Source organism: Cavia porcellus, unplaced genomic scaffold (genome assembly GCF_034190915.1).
Source record: "Cavia porcellus strain 051 isolate PalLab524CR breed Dunkin Hartley unplaced genomic scaffold, mCavPor4.1 scaffold_33, whole genome shotgun sequence".
Taxonomy (NCBI): Eukaryota; Metazoa; Chordata; class Mammalia; order Rodentia; family Caviidae; genus Cavia; species Cavia porcellus.
Genome location: NW_026947516.1, coordinates 5,252,137 through 5,274,005, shown reverse-complemented (window position 1 = coordinate 5,274,005; position 21,869 = coordinate 5,252,137). Strand labels below are relative to the sequence as shown.

The following is a 21,869-nucleotide window of genomic DNA, read 5'->3' as shown; positions in this document are numbered from 1 at the left end:
CTATAGCTTTTAAATGTTATATTGGAATGGGTTAAGGCAAAGTATTAGAAATTAATTTCCCAGTCCTGAGACCTACATAACATGCTGGGTGTCAGACACATGCTCATCCTTCCTGATCACAGTGTTCTGCAGGGCAGTCCTGCTCCATAGGAAGGACTCGTGCCTCAGGACGTCTTTAAGATTTGTGTTTCCATCATGTGCAATGAGTCTTTTATTGTCCTCCATAATTTTAGCAACAATTGCTGTAAGGAAAACACAAACAATGCATATGTAGCATTCTGGCAGTGTAATGTGGCTTTCTTTGTTATTTCTAAACCATCTGGAGCTCTTGTTCTCACTCAGTACCTGAACATTCCTCCACCTGATGTTCTGAATCCTTCTCAGATGTTTCCAAGTGTTACCTCCAGTGTTTGTTTTTGTCCTCAACTTATACTCACACAGCGCTCCAGGCAGACAGGAGGCTGGGGGTGCACTGATATATCCCAGCACTCAGGTAGATATGAGCCATAGACTGCACCTTCAAACACAGGCTGGGCAACTGAGCCAACTTAAGTGCGACCTTGTCTCTAAATAAAATATAATAATCATAATAATAATAAGACTTACAAAGTAGGTGAGTGCAAAATTCCTGGGTTCATCTTCAGCACCACAAAATCAAACAATAACAATTCCCCCAAAATCTCATGTGTGTATAGATAAGGATTTTGGAAGGTGACTGTATCGTACAAACTGTAACCTCATCTTTGGATTAAACCATAATTTGATGGCATTACTGAGAGGTGAACCCTCTACGGCATGATGTCTCCAATGACCCCAATGACCTGCTCCGAAGTGGGCCCCCTTCTAGCAGCACATTCAGCTGTAACTTTTCAATGGATCGATCCATTGGTGAGCTCAGCACGTCCTACTCTAACCATCTTCCCAAAGTCCCACCTCTTCCCAAAGGAATAAATGATAATTTGGGGGACATATTTTGACCCAAATCATAACACCATTGTACTAAGCCATTAGGAAACACGTGTGGCTTTTTCACATGGCTCTCGACAGCCTCGGAGGTCCTGCAATGGTTCAGACATTCTGGTGGTCCTTGATTATTATGAAATACATTGAAATGAAGTGTATGCTTGGTTTGATGATCATATAAAATTAAAGCTGAAATGTGTAAAGCTTAATTATCATTATAGTGACAAATCACTCGCTTTCTTGGTGATTCTCATCCCTGATTACAAGACACATCCTTGGAATTGATGTGGATGCCATGCCAATCAGTGGCTTTGTAGGTCTGCTTTTCAGAGTGTCATGTGTTAGAAGTAAAGACCGTCTTAAAAGTGATGCCCCATTGGTAAAGAACATCTTTCCAAGTGGGTCAATGGGTACTCATGCCAGCTCATCAAGACTCATTTGTAAAGGAAGACATGAATTAATTTGTCCTTAGAATTTATTCCTGGACTGCAAAATGCCCTAGCCCTGCTACAACAAACACAAACCTTGAGAACAGATGTGACCAAGGTTTGCCTTTGGAAATGGCACAATGGCCCCCAGGAGCAATTAGGAGTTATGACCTAAGAATGGAGACCGAGGGGCTCGGGCTCTTTCCTTTGGATTCATTGTGCAGCAGGAAAGGGTAGGATGGGATCCTATAGAGTCTGAGAAGGCAGATTCTCAGCTGGATGCCCCAAATACATTCATAATGACCCAGTGCAACAAGGCACTTTTACCCTCCGGTGGACGCCTCCATTGTGGCTGGACAGTTGAGAGTTGTAAAAGCAGGAAATAATTGACATAATTGTTTTCAGGTCCAGTAAGCAGATGTGTGTAACCCATAGCACATTGTAAACTTCAAATAAATACCATTGAAGAAGAGGGGGGAAAGACCATTTGATAGGAACAATAGTTTTTAAGCATGTCAGTAATAGTTTCTGAAAGTAAATTTTATATGACAAATTACTGAATAAGGCTGTAATCATTAGGGCGTGTTTGAGGTAGGAGGAGACACAATGGACTTTTTCAGTATTTTCCTCTTACTGCTCCTTTTCTGAACTAGCAAATTAAAGTACCTCATTGTCAGCTTCTCATTTTCTGTCCTGGGGAAGACTTGAGTATTTCCACTAAAAATATTGTTTGATCTCTTGAATGCCCAGGACAAGTTGCACTTGAAGGATAAGTTACCCTTATTCTTGCTACCATTCTTTTCAGTTTTCCTTCTTACACATCGCTTATATCATCTTAAATGTTCAACTTTTCTAACAGCTTCCTGGGAATAAACTAAACTCCCCTGGCTCTGTACTGTACACTACACAATGAGCATAACAGCTATGGCCATGTCTCTTTGCCTGTGTTTTTCTCATCCAGATGGCTAAAAACCACACCTAAATAGCAGATAGACAGCAATGCATCGTTGATCATTAAAATCAATCAGGGCTTCTAAAAATTTCCAGAAAGCCCTCAGGCATAGTTTTTTTTTTCCTGTTTTTGTTGTTATTCAACCCAACACCCAATTTTCACAACTGTTCCTTTGAAAGTTCACTACTCTCCAAACCACACATGCTTTGCTCTTTATTTTCAGTGGAGGAAACAATTTCTCCATCAGGTATAGTTATCATCCATTAAATAGGAACACTTTTTACCTTCCACCCTGTAACTGCAGTGAATTCCTTCTTCATCCCCTTCTTTGAAAGGATGGCATGAGGCTTTGGGGGGACATTTAAACACAATCCATAACACACATCAATAAGAATATTAAAATATGTATATTCTAAGATCTATCTGCTCAACTTCCTCTGATTCCTTCTGTCCTGACCCAAGCTACCATCTTGAACCTAAGTGAGCAGGACTGCTAACTTTTAACTGCTTCTGTCTACTCCTTTCTTTACTATTCTACTCAGTGGTGGAGATTTTACTGTGCTTTTAAAAACTCTGCACCATAGCTTGCCTCCTTCCTTTGCTCTCCACATCTTTCACTATGTCTCCACCTAGCAATCATTGTACCCTCAGATTCATCCTCAGAATTCTAGTCCCAGGAGCATTTGCTCAGTTCCTCAAACACTCACACACTTTTGACCCAAAATGTTATCTTCACAGCTCACACCATTCTCATCCAAGCCCCACGCCACTGGCATAGAAACCAAACATCAGTACCATGTGGAATCGTTCTCAATGACAAGGCTCAGAGCAGGTCTTGCCATAGATCATGCCACAATTGTAATGATATTTTTGTGATAAACTAATAAAAACCAGATTCTCTCTCAGTACTGTACTATAAAAATTTCTGTGCCTTAGTTACTTTTTACTCTTCACTGAAACAAACTCCCTGATGCCCAAATTTAGGGAAGAAAAATTTTATTTCTTACAGTTCTTGGAGGTTTCAGCCCATACTCGGTTGGCTCCAAGACAGTATGGCATGGCGGGGCAGCCATTCATGGTGGCTACAAACAGCAAGGTGTGAACCACCAAGAGAGAGACACACCTTCTTCCCACCCTTACATTGTAGGACCAGAAATTTAAAAGTTAAAAACAAGATGCTGTTTCTCAGCTAGAAACAGAACTGGGCCTCATGACTTAGATCAAAAAGAAAACATCTGCAACTGTGATATGCTCGGGCTGCACTGTGCCAGGGAGCTCAGAGATAAAGCCTGCCGATTACGCTAATCAGGGTTGTAAAGTATGTCAAACCCGAACCATACAGGGACCAGGTGTCCTAAAGATAAGCTGTGCAGAACAAGACAGTTAACTCTGACCCACTGGTCACCCCTTATGAACTAACCAATTACAAGTAGACAGACCGCCGACTATCCCGCGCTAACTGCTATGATTGGCTTCTGTATCAAACGCTTGCTTTGCGTTTTTTTCCCCTTAAAAGCACCAGCCTTGCCCCAACTTGGGGTTCTCTGTGCCCGCTTGTTCGGAGGACCCCATGTGCAAGGAGAATTAAACCCCTTTGTTCTTACATGAGAGCTGAGTCCTTGAGGTCTCCTTCGCTACACCGGTCTTACAACATCACATGTTGGCTCCACCCATAGGTGGGAATAGCACTCACACCACCAATCAGAGTGGTAGACAATCAACCAATCACAAATGCTTGATTTGGTTGAGTCTTAATGCATGAGGCTTGGGGGCCACTGACATAAACCGTAACAGTTTACTAAATGAAGTTTTGTTTTCAATTTTCTTTTGCCTTTACCTTAAAAAATGCTTTTGCAAGTGTAATCAGAGATAGCACCTTTTGATTCTGCACATTGTCCTTTGATTCTCTTGTCACAATCTTGCAAACTAGTTGAATACAGACTTGATATAGCTTATCATTTACAATCAAATATATATGTCCTTTCATTCTAAGGAATGTAGCCCAGTGTGAATTCACATTGGCAGTCAGCTCCTACTGCTGTACCCTTTTCATGAATTCTCAACTGAAAATCAACACTGTCAATTTCTTTCTTTGAAAAGCAAAGGCATTTATGTGACTAGTAAAAAGCAATTTCTTAAATGTACATAGCACCTCCCAAGAATTCATCATGCTGGGACTGGGAGGATCCAAGAAGAAGCCAAATAGCCAGAATTTCTAGTAAGCCATACAAGCCACACAGATTCTAAGAAGAGAAAAGTCAGTGCCTCCCATGAACCTCCCTGCATGTGGGTTGAGAATCACAACCTTCCCCCAACTCACCCACCATAAGCATTCTGCTGGTTCTGAGGATGTGCTGAGCTGATAGCAACTAAGGTACATAAAGCAACTAAATACTTGTATTATCTGGTTGATTTTGCAGCCTTGGAACCAGTGGTCTGAGCATCTCTTGGGAGGATGACAGTATGAATACAGCAAATATGGGGGATTTCCTCCTATTTTGTCTTTGAAATCCAATATTGTTCTCAGTGTTTTGTTTTCTTCTGATTGTTTTTGCTTTTTTCAATATTCTGTTTTGATTGGTTTTATTCTGTTTCGTTTTGGGTTTGATTTTGCTCTACCTGATGGAATGGACAAGTATGGTGAAGATAACAAGATATACTATGGTAGCTGTTGTTGTTTTCCTAGTATCCTGCTTTGAAGTTCTGTAGCAATTTTGCGGCTTTGATTTGATTGGCTTTGTTGTGTTTTGTTTTGTTGGATTTTATTATTTTTAAAATAAAAAAGTTAAATCTACGTAGCAAGTCTAATTACCAAAAAATGACTACTTGCTTCCATGAAGGTCTGATGTTACGTGCTCAAAAAAAAAAAAAAACTTGGGTTTTTTTCAGGTTTGGTTTCAAACAGAAACAACCACAACAGTAAAATAAAATAGCCTTGTAAACTGAATTCCGTGGTTTCCAACTTCTGGCTTGCATATAACCAATCACAGAATTTTAAACATTGAGCTTTAAACCAGGCAGCAAGATCATGAGATTCATGTTTATGATTTAGGAACTAACTGGTCTTCAAAATAAATATGCACTAGAGAAAAAAAAGGAAGCTTTTAATGATGTTCTTGGAACCCTTGTCTAAGTCTTCTTGTCCTATCTTTATAGATCTTTCCTCCAAATTCAGAAGTGCTTCTGTTACAGAACAAGCACAACTGTTTTTAATTGTCACAAAATACTCACTTCTAACCAAACTTGGCAGAGTAGATTTCGTTTACAGAGAAGAGGCATAGCTGTCTGGTTGTAATTATTGAACAGTTGTATAGTACATCTGCCACACATGTACATACCAGGCACAGCTTAAGAGCAACTGGTCATTAACATGAAATCATTTCCCCCTAAACCTTTGCACTATACTAATTTGGTATGACGGAGTTCTTCAAAAATGGTTCCCAAGCCGGGCGTGGTGGCTCACACCTATAATCCCAGCACTTGGGAGGCTGAGGCAGGAGGATTGTTGCGAGTTGGAGATCAGCCTAGGCTACAAAGTAAGCTCAAGGCCAGCCTGAACTGCACAGTGAGACCCTGTCTCAAAAAGACAAAAAAAAAAAAAAAAAAAAAAAATGGTTCCCAAGAACATGCATAGATATGCTGCATAGATATGCTTCAAAATTTGACTTTGCTACAATCAAAGTTGAGTATATAACCAACAGCATTATGGGTTTACATTACATTAAAATAGGTGAGGTTTAATTTCTGTTGGCCAATTTTAGGGAGGGAACAACAGCAATCATGTTGTTTTTCACATATTATGTATCAATTATCTGGAAAAGGATTGAAGCGTATTTTTTAAAAACTTTCACTTACTATGATAAATCATGTCACAGTGAATGGCTCTGTTTTATAAAACCAGGCCCTTTGATTGTAGAAGGGCAAACAGTTTCAGGGCAAAATCATGACACCCAGTGGCCAAAAGACTTCAAAAGCTGAGCACACTCTTCTGGCCCCCGTGTTTGGTATTATTACAATCACAACATAATCATTTTGTTAATTGGAGTGCTTGTGATTATAAAAAGGTAATGTGTTCCTGAACACGTTCCTATTTTTACACCTGTGTGCTCAAAAATTGCCTCTGAAATTTGAAAACTGCAGATTCTAGTGGTGTATTCTATGCAGTGATGTATGTCACTTATCTCTACAGAATAACGTGAACACAGCTCTTGAATACATACACACATTGCAGAAAATCTCATTCCGTGCTGGGCTTATCTCTTTTCCTTTTCAAAAAAAAAAATACTGTGAAAAGAAAAGTGAGACACATCGCTCCACTTGGGCAGCCATAACTGCGGTGGATTTTGTTTCAATATTAAGCAGGGCAGTGTATATAAAATGGGGGCTTTTATGACGGGTAAATTTATTCATCAGCTTTCTGTATTTTTCCATTGTCCATTTTCACATACTAGTGCTGTATTTCATCACTTGATTTTTATGACTTTCATAAACCCTGAGAAGGAAAAGTTCCAACCAGAGTCCAACTTTGGAACGTAATTGATTTGTAACTCTGTGAAAGTCCTTCGAGCCTCTCAACTTCAAGAATCTTTATTTGAAATATGGGATTAGAGTGTACATTATTTTTTTTTAATATGGAAAACTCATCCCTAGCATTTTTGTCCTTGTTGCAAGGATTACCTCACACACATGAGTTTGTACGTACACAAAGGCGTTCACAGGGTTTACGGTATTTATAGTTAGTATTACCACTATTCACATGAACTTCTATTCAGAGAGCAAATTTCTACCTATTCAATGAAAAGTGGATTGTGTTTCAATATTAAGTAGGGTGGTGCCTAGTAAAGTGATTTCTTCTTGAAAGAGTTTTGCACTAGAATAAATTATTGTATGATTATGGCGGTGGTCTAACATGGCCAAAGGCAAAGTGGGAGACTGCTTACCAAATCCTGCTTCTTCCTCAGCCTTAATTTCAATCAGCTCCTAGCGTGTCATCAATGCCTGCCCTAAGCACCACCCCCACTCACAGGTTACATATGTCCCCCATACCCCATATTCTGGTCAAAGGACACAGCACAGCCACCATGGGTTGTGTGCTCCTTCCCAAGCCCTCATCTCAATAAACCTGTTTGTTTTGTACTTTTACTTCTCTATTGCACCAGAAAACCCTTTCACTTCTCTCTTATATTTTAAATTTAAATGTAGCTGGATGCCCTAAAAAAGATACTCCAGGGGGCTGGGCGCATAAGCGCCTGCCTTGCAAGCAGGCAGTCGTGAGTTCAATCCCCAGTACCAATAAAAAGGAAAAAGACAAAAAAAAAAAAAGATATTCCAGCCTTTTTATGGGTTTTGGCCAAGCATATTATATAAAACATTATCAACAACGCCTGGAAAGATGGCACATGATCTTGCTAGCCTGGAAGTTTCCAACTGTGATGGTTAACGTCGGCCTCAGAGCTGTCCTTGGAGACATTCATGGATCAGCAGCCATCAATCAAATATCATTTAGGAAAAGGTGACTTTCTTTAAGAATGATTCTCATATTTTGAGATACATTCACTCTTTTGGGTTATTCCTGTTTCTTTTTGGGGAAACTCGAGATGCAGTGTAGATACTCTGTCCCAAGGACAAGAGAAATTCCCTGCATGGCCAGGAAGATACAGGCATCCAAAATTCTCCAGCCAGCTGACCTCTGCTTCTTTCTGTCAAATATGCAAACAGAGGACTCATGTCAGATGTGAATGGAGCCAACTCTTCTACAATGCTCAAAGAAAGCAGACCAACTGCGCTTCAGAGATGCTAGAAGCAGCTGGCCCTCCTCAAGGTGCAGAGGAAAAGGCATGTGAAACCACCTTTGGGAATGAGTCACCCTGAGCATCGAATTAAGTGTTCTTTCTCCTCAACCAGGGCAGCTCCTGGGGTTCAAGGATGTGGGTGAGACTGGGAGAGAAAAAGGAGCCCTTCTCCACTGTCGGTGGGAATGTAAACCAGTGCAAGCACTGGGGAAATCAGCATGGAGATTCCTCCAAAGTAAAATGAACAATTTCACCTGGCCCAGCCATTCCCCTTCTAGGTATCTTCGCTGAAGAGTTAAAGACATCATATTACAGGGATACATTCATTCCCAAGTTTATAGCAACTCACAATACCTAAGTCTTGGAAAAGGCCTGTATGTCCATCAACCAATGGATGGATAAAGAGTATGTGCCTTTATACACAACAGTACTTTTCCATAAAGGATAAACTTGAGTCCTTTGTAGGAAAACAGACACACCTTTATACCATAGTGTTCAATGAAACAGTTCAGACACAGAAGCTTAAATATTACATGGATTTGCTTATATGAGAAACTCAAAATATAAGATAGATCATAGGAAGTAGGAGATAGAAGGCTTCTTAAATGGGAAGAAGATCAAGAGATGGAGGGAGGGGAAGGAAAAGAATGAGAATGAACAGAAGGAATTAAGATGTGTTACACATGAGGCAAGCAGGTGCCATCGGTTCCAGAGGCTGGGCGGCCTGGTGTTAAGTGCCCCCGCACCTTCTCCAGGACTCCAGCTAGTTTCGGACCCTCGCTTAACTGTGGGAGTAATAAAACCCAAAATGTGTAAATGTTATTGCAAAAAAGAGAGGAAAAGAAAGTGCTGTAAAGGACACAACTGCAAGGGTGCTTAGGTGTGTAAGACAGATGATCATATTACTAATTTTTGTTGGATTATTGAAGACAACTGTTCGCAATCTCACTGTTTGAATGTCCATCTTGTATGCTTGAATTTTGTAACTTGAACAAGTATTTCTAAGATGACAACAACTATTAACTAGTGATTTCTTACTGTTTATTTTTTTTGAAATTCTGTATTACTTGTACCCTTTTACTGTTTTGTTCTCTTTAAATAAAATTTTTTAAAAATTTTTATCAAATATACATAAAAAAAGACATGTTACATACATGATCAGCTCCACTAAGTAATGCAAACTTGATGTACTGCAAATATGGGCTCATAAAAAATTTACTTGAAAAACTGTAAAGACAAAGGTAATCAGAAAAAATGTCAGTGTTGATTGACTGAAAAATAATTTCTGCTTTTTAATTTCTGTTTCTTGCAGTACGCCTACTTTAAATTGAACTAGAGAGAGATAATGGTCGAAATAGCAACTTTTTTTAAAATTTTATTTTAAAAAACGAAATAGAAAAAGGACAGAAATGATACAATTTCCAAAAAATTAAGGCACAAATACTAGTTAATATATTGAATATTGTTAAATTAGGAGTAGTTGGTCAGTTTTACTCAACTGTTTTTTCATTTACCATCTAGCCTCAATATTGTTTGGTTGGAATAAGCCTCAGATATTTTAGGAGACATACAAAGGGAGGAGGAAGAAAAAGAAAGAAAGAAAGAAACAGAGTAACACAGAGAAATTAAGAAAGCAGTTAACAGCCGGACGTGGTGGCTCACGCCTGTAATCCCAGCACTCAGGAGGCTGAGTCAGGAGGATCCTTGCCAGTTCAAGACCAGCCTGGGCTACAAAGTGAGCTCAAGGCCAGCCTGAATTGCATAGGGAGCCCCATCTCAAAAAAGACAAAAAAAAAAAAAAAAAAAAAAAAAAAAGAAATCAGTTAACTATGTTACCAAGGACACATCAATGAAGAAGGGACTCTACGTGACATCATAATTACTCCAAGGTAGTCTTATAAACACACAAATAACTAGATGTCATCCTAATTAAATTTTATGATATTTTGGACTTCCATAACAATAAGCATTTCAGCAGAATTTTCCCAATCAAGAGAATCAGCCCTTTGTAATAAATGGAACACACAATGTGCAGACACATTCTGTATCATGATGCAAACTCTCATATGTTTCAATTTATAAAATGACTTACTGAATACAAACAAGATGGCACTTTGTTTGGATTAATTATAATTAAGCTTGATGATGCTTTTGATATTACCCCTTTTCTCCTGCGTTGACTTTTTCTACAGCTCTCTTAAGCCAAGGAACTGTTGAATATTCTGATGACGGGTTGATGGGATCCATGGGAGAGGTATGGTTCAGGTACCCCACGTTGTACAGACAACCCAGTCAGAATCTTTGGCTCATAAAAGCAGAGAAATTCCTTTCAGAACATTCTCTACAGGAAGGCTTTCTAAAACCAGTGAAGTGTATCTGGTCAGTCAAAACTTAGCACCAAAATTTTGTACAAAGTTAACTTTTCCTCTTTTGGTGCCAACTCTTGATTTTAAAAAAAGAAGAGTTTCTAAATATTTACTTCATAAATTTATAAAACAGAGAGTGTTACATAGTAAAAATGATTGCATTTATAGGCCTGAAAGAATTACATAAATTTTGCTCAGTGACCAAAAGGAAGCTGTAACTATGGATGGGTACCAGTGTGAATTCAATCTATTCTCAATAGATGGTTAGGGCTAGGAGGGGCTATGGGAATTCAACAATCCTGGTCTCTGCACATCTCTCTACCCTCTCATTGTGGAGAGTCTTGGTTGCTAACAGATTTGTTTTTCAGTTCAGAGCAGCCTCTACGCTCCTGTTTCTCTCCAGCAATAACTGAAAGGCATACAATTATTGCAGAGATTTTTGAGTAAAATTTCTGTTAGCTGTTCAGGTTTAGGTATCTCACAGTTCCTGTCTTCCTGTGAGATGCATAAGCTCCATTCTGCTATTTGAAGGTGGTCACTTTCTCCAGTCACATGTTCAGCTATGTCTGCTTAATCCCATTTCCATGGTGATTGATCTGTCTGCTCTACACTGCACCAGGCTGGAGGAGTTTAAAAGTTGAATCTAGCTCCTTAGGATGTAGGCTGCTACTAAATTTGGGAAAGAAGATGAGATGCTGGCTTAAAACATCGAGCCAAGTTTATGAAAGATGTTTATCCAACCAGGGTCATATTTTGGGGTCATAAGTCCTTTGTGAATGAAAGGTTGGCATTCTCTTAATACATGATAGTGATGTGCAAAGATCTGTGCATATGCCTGCAGAAACACAGACTGATACACACAATTACTTTACAAGTATGCACATCTATTATCAGGTAAAGAGGCCCCAGCTTTGGGGGGCCAGACTACATGGAATAGCAAGAAACCACCCCAACCAAACATCAGTCCCTTGATAGCTGTATGTCCATACTGGGTGACTTTTATGCCATCTGGAGAAGAGCTGGGTGATACATTCACTCTAAATGGACACAGTTCAAAAGACACTAATGTCGAGCGAAAATACTTAATTGAAACATCCAGTGAAGGAATGGAAAGGAATATAAGGGTATTATAAAAGTTTATAACATCTAGCCCAATAAAGGAGAAAACAGAATGGCAATGCTCAACCTAGCTAAAATAAAATGGAAACCAAAACCAAACAAAATCTGGGAGGAACAAAACAAAAGGCATAAAGAGAAACTGACACAAATAGAAAGTGCACGTAAGGTGATAGCAATAAGCCCATAAGCACAATCGATAGGAACGGAATAAACTCCAAAGAGAAAAGATAAAGACACGACCTTGCTTGAAAGGAAGAAGGGAAACCAAACCCTAATTATTTATTAACCGAAGGGATAGTGGCCTAACTGCATCTACATCAGATTAACATTACATTAAATCATTTTTCCACAGTAAAAACATATTGGAACATATGTCAGGTTCCAAGTAGATATGATCAATTTAAATCTATATGCATGCAACTGCATGGTCCTGATGCAAAAAATTAATAAAAGTAAAAATAGACAAATGTACCAGAATACTGGGAGAATGCACAACAGCAGTATAAGTGACACAGGAATTCAAAACAACAGGAAAACAACAATCGTTACTGTAACGCCTCTTCTTGTTTTCAAAATAGCTGCAGATAACTTCAGACATAGGAAAAATCGAACAGAACACAATAGAATAGAAACAATAAAAACAAATCAATGAATGTAGTAAAGGACTTCAAAACAAGTCAACAGTAAATCCAAAATGGCTACCATGATGTTTTACTATCTTTTAAATTTGATAGCTGCTCCTACTATCAGATTTAACATAAACAAAACAAAAGAGAATAAAACCCAACCCAACAAAACAATGAAAATCATATGGTTTCCAGGAGGGAGTCGTTTCCTGGTGAGCCTTGTTCTCTCCCTCTGAAGTCCACTAGTGGTGCTGACGCATACAGAGAGGCTTGGGTCTGGCCATTCCCACCCTGTCGGCAGCCCACAAATGGCACAGCTTGCCAGGCGGGGATCTCCTGGTGAGGCCTGGCTCTCTCCCCAACTCTTGCCTTTCTTTTATTAATAAATTTTATTGCTGTCTTAAAGTGTTTCCTACTGACTTCAATTTTAAGAACTAGAAAGGAATACAAAATAGTTCATACTTGCCAGATATTACATATGCAAATATTTACTAAATAGTGTCAAAATTCACATGTGGTATGTTATTAAATCATGTGTATAGATTTTTTTAAAAGGGAATTAGCCACATTAAAGAATGCTGTTTGTACTAAAAAGTGTCTACAAACCATAAATGTGATTTTTTAACCTTAGTGTTTCTTTGTTGGGACACAATGAGCTTTCAGCTCAAAGAAAAATGTCTGAGTGCACATAATTGGGCCAAACTGTCCTGGCAACAAAAGCAAGAAAATTGCATCAAACTGCATTCTGAAGCTTACCAAGAAAACAACTTGAAACCACTTTGAGTCAATTAGATTTTGCTTGATGTTCCTTTGTGTTCCTCTGTTTCTACTGATGAGGGTTAGGAATAAGCGTATGCACATAGACTTGAAAGTGGGAAAAAAATCTACCTAGGGCACCAGTTCATAACATCCCTAAATGGAGCAGTTGAGAGAAAAAAAAAAAAAAAAAAAAAACAAACATGCGGGCCTATGTTTAACACTAAAAGGAAATGACATGGTATAAAACACAAGACTGCAACAGGAAACATCACAAAGTGGTTCAGGTGGGGTTACACAATCAACTCAAACTGAAACTGATCAGACGTTCTCTAAGTTCAAATTGCTGTGATCAGGAACATCTCTAAGGATGGGCACTTTCTGTCAATGGGGTTTCAAAAGCCAGAATCCTTAAGTGATTGACCATATCTATTTATCAGCACTGTGGTCAGGACAAAATTCATTTAGCGTAGTGCAGCATTATGATATAAAATAAAAAGTTCTAAAATACGTAATAAAAATTTCATCCTTTATGAATCAGGAAGGCTGGCCAAAGTGGATGTTAACATTTTATGGAAGTGAACATATATCTTCCCCAAATTAGTTTTATCATAAGCATGTTTCTATGAACACATCATAGTCTCACAAATTCAAACAATGAAAATTCATATTTTCAATCTGTGCTCAGGAGGATCTGTATTTTGAATGGATAGCATATCTATGTCTATGTATGTATCTATCTCAATCACTCTGAGTCAATTCATAGAAGCTAGCTCAGCTGGTGTGTAATGAGTGAGAAAGGTATTAGGTGAGGATCAGCACGCTAATCAAATCCAGTTGCTTTTCTCAGAAACAGAAGTTTTGGTGGAGAACGGTCATGTCCAGTTCCACAGAGATTGATGCATGTATTGTCTATGGCTGCTCACGGAGACCACATTGCCTATAAAAGTCAATCCTATCTAATATTTGCCCCTTTACAGGAAAATGTTTATGAACCTCTAATTTATAAATGGTAATTTCAAATGCAACCATGCATCAAGATCCTTGGAGATTCATTGATGCATATTGCTAGACCCCGCTAATAAATTCAAAAGGCCTTAACTGAGACCTATATTGGACCTATATCTGGATTTTATAGTGGACAGTTGATGCTGATGTTGCTGGTCCATGAATCACACTGTGAGGATCCCTAGTTGAAAAGTATGACAGTCTTGATGTAGGTAGAAACATTCATTTTAACTAAGTCAATTTCCTCTGCCCAAAGCATAACACCATAGCATGGCTGATATGCTGCTGAATCAAGCAATTGCTATTATACTTTCAGTCGACTTAGTATTATCCATCTCATTATTCCTATCAGTAACTCTGAAATTTATCACCCTCCACCTTCTTTGCTTCACCAAAGAGGAATGAACATCATGCCAGAAAGCAAATGGCTTGTCTTGAAATAGACCTGGAGTCAATACAGAAGTAGCAGATGGTTGACGGCCAGATTTCTTTAGTAACTCTGCGGATTTCCAAGTCACAGGATGTTTATCGACACCCTGGAATAGCACCATTGAAAAATAATCAGAAGTCTTCATACCCTTTAACAGACTGCCTTGCCTCTAAGCACCTGACAGACATAAGGTAAGTATTTTCCAAATACTCAAGGTTTCCCTGTCTCATCCTCTGACCTGCGAAGAAAAAAAAAAAAAAAAAAAAAAAGCTTCACATGTATGCTTTCAAATTTGAAGCTCTCAGCAATCCAGAGCACCATTTGTTTCCCTATTTGAAGAAAACACAGTAATGGCTTTGAAACCTTTCAAAAATAAACTAGCTTTCTAAAGGAAGAGTGATGATTGCATTTTCCGCGACTATACTCTGTTTACTTGGAAAACAGAATTACTATGCTAGGGTTTTTAAAATTCCTCAATTAGCAGGAGATAAATGTTCAAAGGCATAATCTTGAATCAATTATATTGTATGGTAGCTTTGCAAACTGTGATTATACATACATATATATGTATATATTAATTTCTTGAAAGTCACATCTAGACCACGTAATAATAATAATAATAGCTCATTTTCAATTTTGAGCCAATCACATCAGTTATTTTGTTATCCTTCTAACTCTTGACACACATGTCCTTCAACAAAGAAATACGGCTGTCATCTACAATGAGATGAGCATAAATAAAATCATAGTTCTGGAGTGTCATTCATCATTAGCTAAAAGTGAGAATACAGGGGGAGACTTTAAAAATGTCCTAATGATGTGATGATATTGAAGCCATCAGTTAACAAAAGATTTGAAACATTCATTTTAAAACGCAAAAGGATACACCACAAGTTATAACACATAGACCCACACAATTCAATGATAATCTTTTTTTGTTTTTTTTTTTTTTCAAGTAGCCACACCTTGTCTCTAGAGAACCTGCTGTTACTCTCATGGTTGGTATCTTTCTTAATAAGAAAGTTGGTGCAGATGTAGAAGAACCCTATGAATCCCAGTGGTGTATAAAGTCATAATCAAATAGCCAAGGCAAAATTAGCTCACTGAACTTGAAATGCAATATATCAGCGCTTAGAAATCCACATTTTTTCATGTTATTTATCAGCATGTAAAATCCCAGAACCACACATAAAGCCATATGCTAAGACTGTCTCTTTCCATCCTCTTTGGATGACAATCTGGAACAAACCCATTTAGAAGACGTAACTTACTTTGATAGATTGCTACATGAAGTAAATTTAATTTCCTTCAAATATCCTTAAAATAGGGTAACATCAGATCGATTCCAGTGCTAGTATATCATGGTATTGTTTCTCCTTTTCAGCCACAGTGGCTAAACTCTCTTGTCTTATCCACTTCAGTGCTGGTTTGTACATTCAATGCCTGTTTACTTTTCCATCTCCCTGTTTCTTTCAACTTTTCCTTTATTCCTATATATTTTCCTTGTGTTGACTATCTACTTACCAGGTATCTCCAAACACTGCTTGCTCCAGCTTTGCTCCTTTTTCTGCTTGTTCTCATCATCATCTGAGAAGTCTTCATCTCAGACATCTTAGCATCAAATATTTCTCTCTCCAGCCACAAATGTTCTCTTTCCCATAGATTTATCTTGTAGGATCTCCACACCCCAGTCCCATAGCGCTTCAGGTCCTCACCTACAGCCACCATCTCCTATCATATTGCTTCAGTGATCAAGCCAATGCCTTTGATTTCTCCATCCCGTGTTTTCTGTGACATCTTCTCATCAAAAGTGCCATGCTGGATTGACTGAGGTGCTAAATTTTGGCTGATCATGTTTATATTTGTTGGGTTGTGTCCTTATCACGATTCTTGCAGATGTGGACTCTATTTTACAGATGAGAAAGTTGAACCCCTGAGATGCGCAGTGTACACCTGAGGTTCCAGGGAGTATGTGACTGAGGCACTGCCCTGTAGCTCCTCCCCCTTGAGCTGAGCCATTTCACTGCTCCTACAAAGCGCCCCAACACTCCTTTTTCCTGGCAAATCTGTGGGTGCCTGGCCTTTCTGATTGTGTTTTCTTCGTATAAGAAGTGGCCAATATATCAAATCAATAATCAGAGAGGAAAAAGTACAAAATACAGAGAGAGCAACTCCTTGCAGTATTTGAATCTTTCTGGGAGATTTCCTATATTTTGCATTTCCTATATGCTTTCTGAGTCTGTCCAGAGCCCATATTTCAGTGCATAAAACAGACTTCCATCACCCTACCTTTCTTCCATAGACAAACTTTGGAAATTTTTGCCACAAGACTGGATTTTTATCTGCAAGCAGGGCAATATTTTCTTATGTGTTATTACAACCTTAAAAATTTTCATTGATTGCATTGATGTCTGACTTCTTGGAATATGTAACAGTACTATTATCTACTCTGCTTCCAGATTTTTCTATCCCTGATTCCTGTTTACCCACATTAATAATGACTTTTAAAACTTCCTTTTCATAGCTAGGGCTCCATAGTTCAGCATTCTCCATTACTTCATCTTCCGCCCAAATTTATAGTAATTTGAGAAAGTTATCTTGAGAGAGAGAGAGAGAGAGAGAGAGAGAGAGAGAGAGAGAGAGAGACAGAGAGACAGAGAGACAGAGAGACAGAGAGAGAGAGAGAAAAGAGACAGGGAAAGATATTGAGTAAAGACATTTAAAAGTATTTCATAGTGTGCTTCAGTTCAATAACTCATTTGATAGAGAACAGTTTCACATTTACAGAAGATTTTCAAAAATATTACAGTCCTATGTGTGTGTGTCTCTCTCTGTCACAAACACACACAAAGACACATACATGAGTCCTAGTTTTACATCTTATACTACTCACAAGTAAGGAACCAATACTGCTACATTACAGCTAATTAAAGTCAAACTTTATTTGGACTAACTTACATCTATTCAGCTGGCACATCATGTTACATTTTTCTAAAGTCTTCTTTAGACTAGCACAGCTTCTTGGACCTTCCATGGCTATTTGATGCCTTGAGTTCTACCAGCCAGTAGAATGTCCTTCCTTCCGGGTTTTCCCTGTGTTGTTCTCATGACTGGCCTGCTGAGATGGAAATGGATACATGGAAGGAACATACAGATGTAAATGCCTTTCTCACTATGTCATACTAGGTGTCCACAATGTTCCCATAACTTATCAATGCTTGTGCTGAACTTGATACTTGGATGATGGAGTATTGACTGGACTCTCCACTGTACATTTACTTTTTAAGAGTTTCCATTTAATGGGAATACAAAACTATTTGAGAATGTCTAAATAATCTGAGCTTCTATGCCTATCCACGTGATGCATGAGCCATCAGTTAGGAAGTTAGGAAGGGGGGAACTGAAATGGTGTAGAACACTGAGGGAACAAGAAATTCCAGCATTCACAAAAAGCAAGGACTTAGAGTCATCCAAAAGATACAGCATCCCGGATTGAACATTGCATTGGTCAGGTTCTCTGTGGCTGGGACAAAATATCTAACACCTTCATTTGAATGAGAAAAGAATTAGTTGGGCTCAACATTTCAGTTTTCAGTCCATGGCCACTGGGCTCCAAAGCAGAAACAAAATGGCAGAAGGGCAATAGTGAGGGAAGCTACTCACTTCATTTCAGCCAGGAAGAAGAGAGGGTTAGAAAAAGCTGGAGAGGACATGGCTAGATATTGTCCACATGGTCATATGCCCTTGACCTTCCAGGACACGCCTGAAAGTGTACTTTCCTGATTTCCTATGCATCTCCCAAGCCACTCCTCTTGGCAGTGAAGATTAACTATCACTTGTCATGGACTACTCAATGTGAAATGCTGGACTTAGGAACACAGCCAGTCACATAGCGTACTGACTACACAGCACATGCAGGTGATGTTGCAAAAGATCCAAAAACACAATGATCCAAATAGTACATAACTATTGTTTTTTCTTTTTCTCACTGAGTGACCTGGAGAGGGATAGATGTCATAGTGGAAGAATAGCTCTTGCTGCCCTCAACACATGGTTTAACAACGCTTGGTTAAATCCACAGCTTCACTTCTGAGCAATGCTTTATCTTGCATGAAGGAAGAGAAAACACAGTGCATCTGGCTGCTTGCTCAAAGCACATCTTCACGCTAGCACAGACCAAGATCTATGATCATGCACCAGCAACACAGTAGTTATTAGGACAGTGGAGGGTCTCCCTGGATGTCCATACGTTTGGCAAAACTCACATTTATATGAACAAACCTATATTTAAAGAACAGCCATGGAGAAAATAAATGCTGATTTAAAAAAAGGGCAGGTCTTTAAATAAATGCATGGTGCCAGACTATGATATTTGATAACGTAAAAAGATCACGTCCACATCAAAGCTGCAAAGAGAATCAGCAGTGTTCAGTTTGCAAATCTACATCATCAATGATACGTCTCAGATGGGTCAGGTGGGACTGTGACGGAAAACAAGGCGTTTGGTATTTTCATGCTTTGATGGTAGCAGTGGTCTCGATTATCCTCCCTAGGAATGCAGTCATGAATTTGTTTTAATATTTTGATAGGGGAGCCTCTTCTGTAGTCTTCCAGTTAATTCTTATAAAGGTCTTCATTTGGGGCGCTGGAGTCCAGGGAAGATGCTTTAATGTGTTCAGAAGATTGAGCCCCAAATTCCTTTTCTACCTGAGACTCAGAAAACACTGACTGGTGGAACCCATATACATTCTGCAACCTGGTTATAGTGAAATAGAAGAATCCTGAAGTGAGTTTGCTGTCCATTTGTAGGCTTCAGATGCCCAAATGCCCAGGAAAAGAAGAGTGAACCTTTGCGGAAAAGCCACAGGTAGGTTTGTAATTCAAAAGTAGATTATCATCTCAGATACCTGGGTTTGTGCTGCCTGCTTCTCCTCCAGGGGAGAGTGCTGGGGAGGTGAACCAGAGCAGATTTGGAGATTGGCTAGGAGACTCAGGCTACACATATGCTGAACTGGTCCTTACCCTCACCAAACCACACTTTCTTTACATGTCTTAATGTTTCACCTCTTGCATTAGATGATTCCCCAACTCTCAAAAACATGAAGAGAAAGAGAGAAATGGGGGCAAATTAATGAGATAACCTAATGTAAAGCTTGAGGTCAACTAGAGACACAGCCAAAACATGTTGTCCTTATCCTATCATGAAGGTGAAACATATTTACGCAGACATGTAGATTCTCTGTGATACACTGACTAAAGACAACACCTTTGTGTTGTGCTAAAAGGACTGAATACAATAGTGTTACACTGACTAAAGACAACACCTTTGTGTTTTGCTAAAAAGACTGAATACAATAGTGTACTGCTGAAGGTGACCTTATGAAATAGACCCTTGATAGTATATAGGTTTATTTTAAAACTGCTGCATTGACTGTGAACATATGTCTGTCTTCATGAACTAGAATATACATTGTCAGTCACCTGCCTGTTTCTGTAACAAAGACCTAAGAATCTTTGGAAGAAGATTCCATGTAAGAAGAGGAACAGCTTTAATTTGGCTCATGGTTTCAGAGATTTCAGTCCAGTGCTTCTTTTCTTTTGGGTCTGTGGCAAGTCAGAACATCACAGTAGAGAGCATGGGGAAAAGCAAAGCTGCTCCCCTCATGGCAACCAGGAAGTAAAACACAGGAAGTGAGGAGCCAGGGCCCCAATATCCTCTTCAAACTCACCCTCCCAGTGATCTTAAGTTTTTGTACCAGGGCCCAACTCTTAAAGGATCAAGCACTTCCCAATGGAGCTACATACTGCTGACCAACCCTTTACCACACAGGGCTCTGAGGGATAGTTACTGAAACCAAACCAGATAGTATCAACAGCCCTGCTTTGTTCCTGAGAATGGTTTCTTAAGGGCATTATAGTTAAGTTACATACATTCAACTACAGATTTATCATTTACCCATGGAACGATACACATGGAAGGATCTGTCCAGAAAATGTGCACCAAAAATACAACCAGTAACAGCTACTACCATCTCTCAAATTTAGAGTCCATAGCTAAATAAATGTAGGAATGGCTAAAATAAATGTTATAGAATATTAAATGAGAACAGCCTTAAATTCTAAAGATACCTGAAATACATGGGCCTGTGTGCTGTGTGTCTTAAAACAGTCTTAAAACAATGTGCTGTGTGTCTTAAAACAGTGTTTCAAATGTCTGGAAAGGTTTTACTTATTTTTAGCTTAATTATAAGAAAACAGTTTGAATGTGAAAATAGTGGGGAACTTATTGCACAGGGCAAATTAATTCTTATTAAACAAATGTCAAATTAATCCTTAATAAACAAATCATGTTTTCCTAATGCATGCAAGGCAAACTAGTTAAATGCGGCTCTCACTATGTGCACGTCACCCTGACAGATCCAATTTAGTTTCTGTTGTGGCTTTTGCACTGATGGAATGTTAAGCATTTCATTGCTCTAGATCCATGCCATTTTAATTATTTCATTTTTTTTTCTTTCCAATAATGAAGTTCCATTAACACAGCTAGCCACATACTCACCATGTGAGCATTCCAAGGGTGATGGACTGCATTACAATATCTCTGGTTAATGATCAATGAAGCGATTCCCACCAAGGAAGGGGTGGGTGGTTAGGTTGGAAGTGTTGATCATTTGGGGGGACATAACTGCAGAGTATTCAGGAACACATAGGCTGCAATGTACATAAACAACAAAGACGTTAACATAGGGAGTCCACATGGCTCCTTTAAAAGCAAACTTTTTCCTAGGCCATCCTCAGATTCTTGCTTCTGTCCATGATTCTCCTAATCTTGGGAATCAATTGCTTCTTTTTTCTTTCTCGAGGAGACTGGAGTTGGATTTTCTCACCTGAAACAAAAGTTTCCTAATGTACTATTTTCATGTTTAATTATCCCCTAGATAGGGCACATGTTTTCTATTTATGATTAAAGGTTTTGTTCAATCTATAAATATTAACCTGCAGGAGAACCAAGGACATCTTTCTTTCTATGTTGGTGTAATCAGAACAGAACATTTTGAAACGATTTTTATGAGTCTTCTTTTGGTTAATGTCAAGTGCCTGTATCAGCTGATAGAAAGTTCCATCAAGGTTAGAATGACAAGCCTTAATGTATTACCCCTTGCAGAAATAAACATGAAAGCAGTAAGTCACTGCATGACCTTTCCATTTAAGTCTTAATGAGGACAACTGCTCTAGTATATTACCTTGGAAACAAGAAGATCCATGGGCAATTTAAATTTCGTACTTGGCCTTACTTTGACATTGCACTGCATATAGCTGCCTCTGTAAATGTCTCCATTGGACTCACACAAAGACCACCTTAAAGTTGTTAGATATTTCCTGTTAAAATGAATGTATCAGTAAGTTGAAACCTTGGCACCATACTCAT

The 21,869-nt window shown here is 38.8% G+C and overlaps 1 protein-coding gene across 12 annotated transcripts in view; it reads right to left on the bottom strand.

Annotated features, from left to right (window-relative positions):
- LOC101788124 (endogenous retrovirus group K member 7 Gag polyprotein-like) overlaps window positions 1-21,869 on the bottom strand; it is a 128,572-nt gene that overhangs the window by 18,893 nt on the left and 87,810 nt on the right. For 3 of the 12 annotated variants that reach the window (XM_063242715.1, XM_063242718.1, XM_063242717.1), the window contains 2 exons: window positions 21,685-21,820; window positions 21,000-21,327 (listed from right to left, as the gene is read on the bottom strand). The exons of 5 other annotated variants lie outside the window; for them this stretch is intronic. The gene's annotated coding sequence lies outside the window, so the exon portion shown is untranslated. Of the gene's footprint in view, window positions 1-76; window positions 9,934-20,999; window positions 21,328-21,684; window positions 21,821-21,869 lie in introns of those variants that run through there. 4 more of the 12 variants (XM_063242711.1, XM_063242712.1, XM_063242713.1 and 1 more) reach the window with 4 other exon arrangements.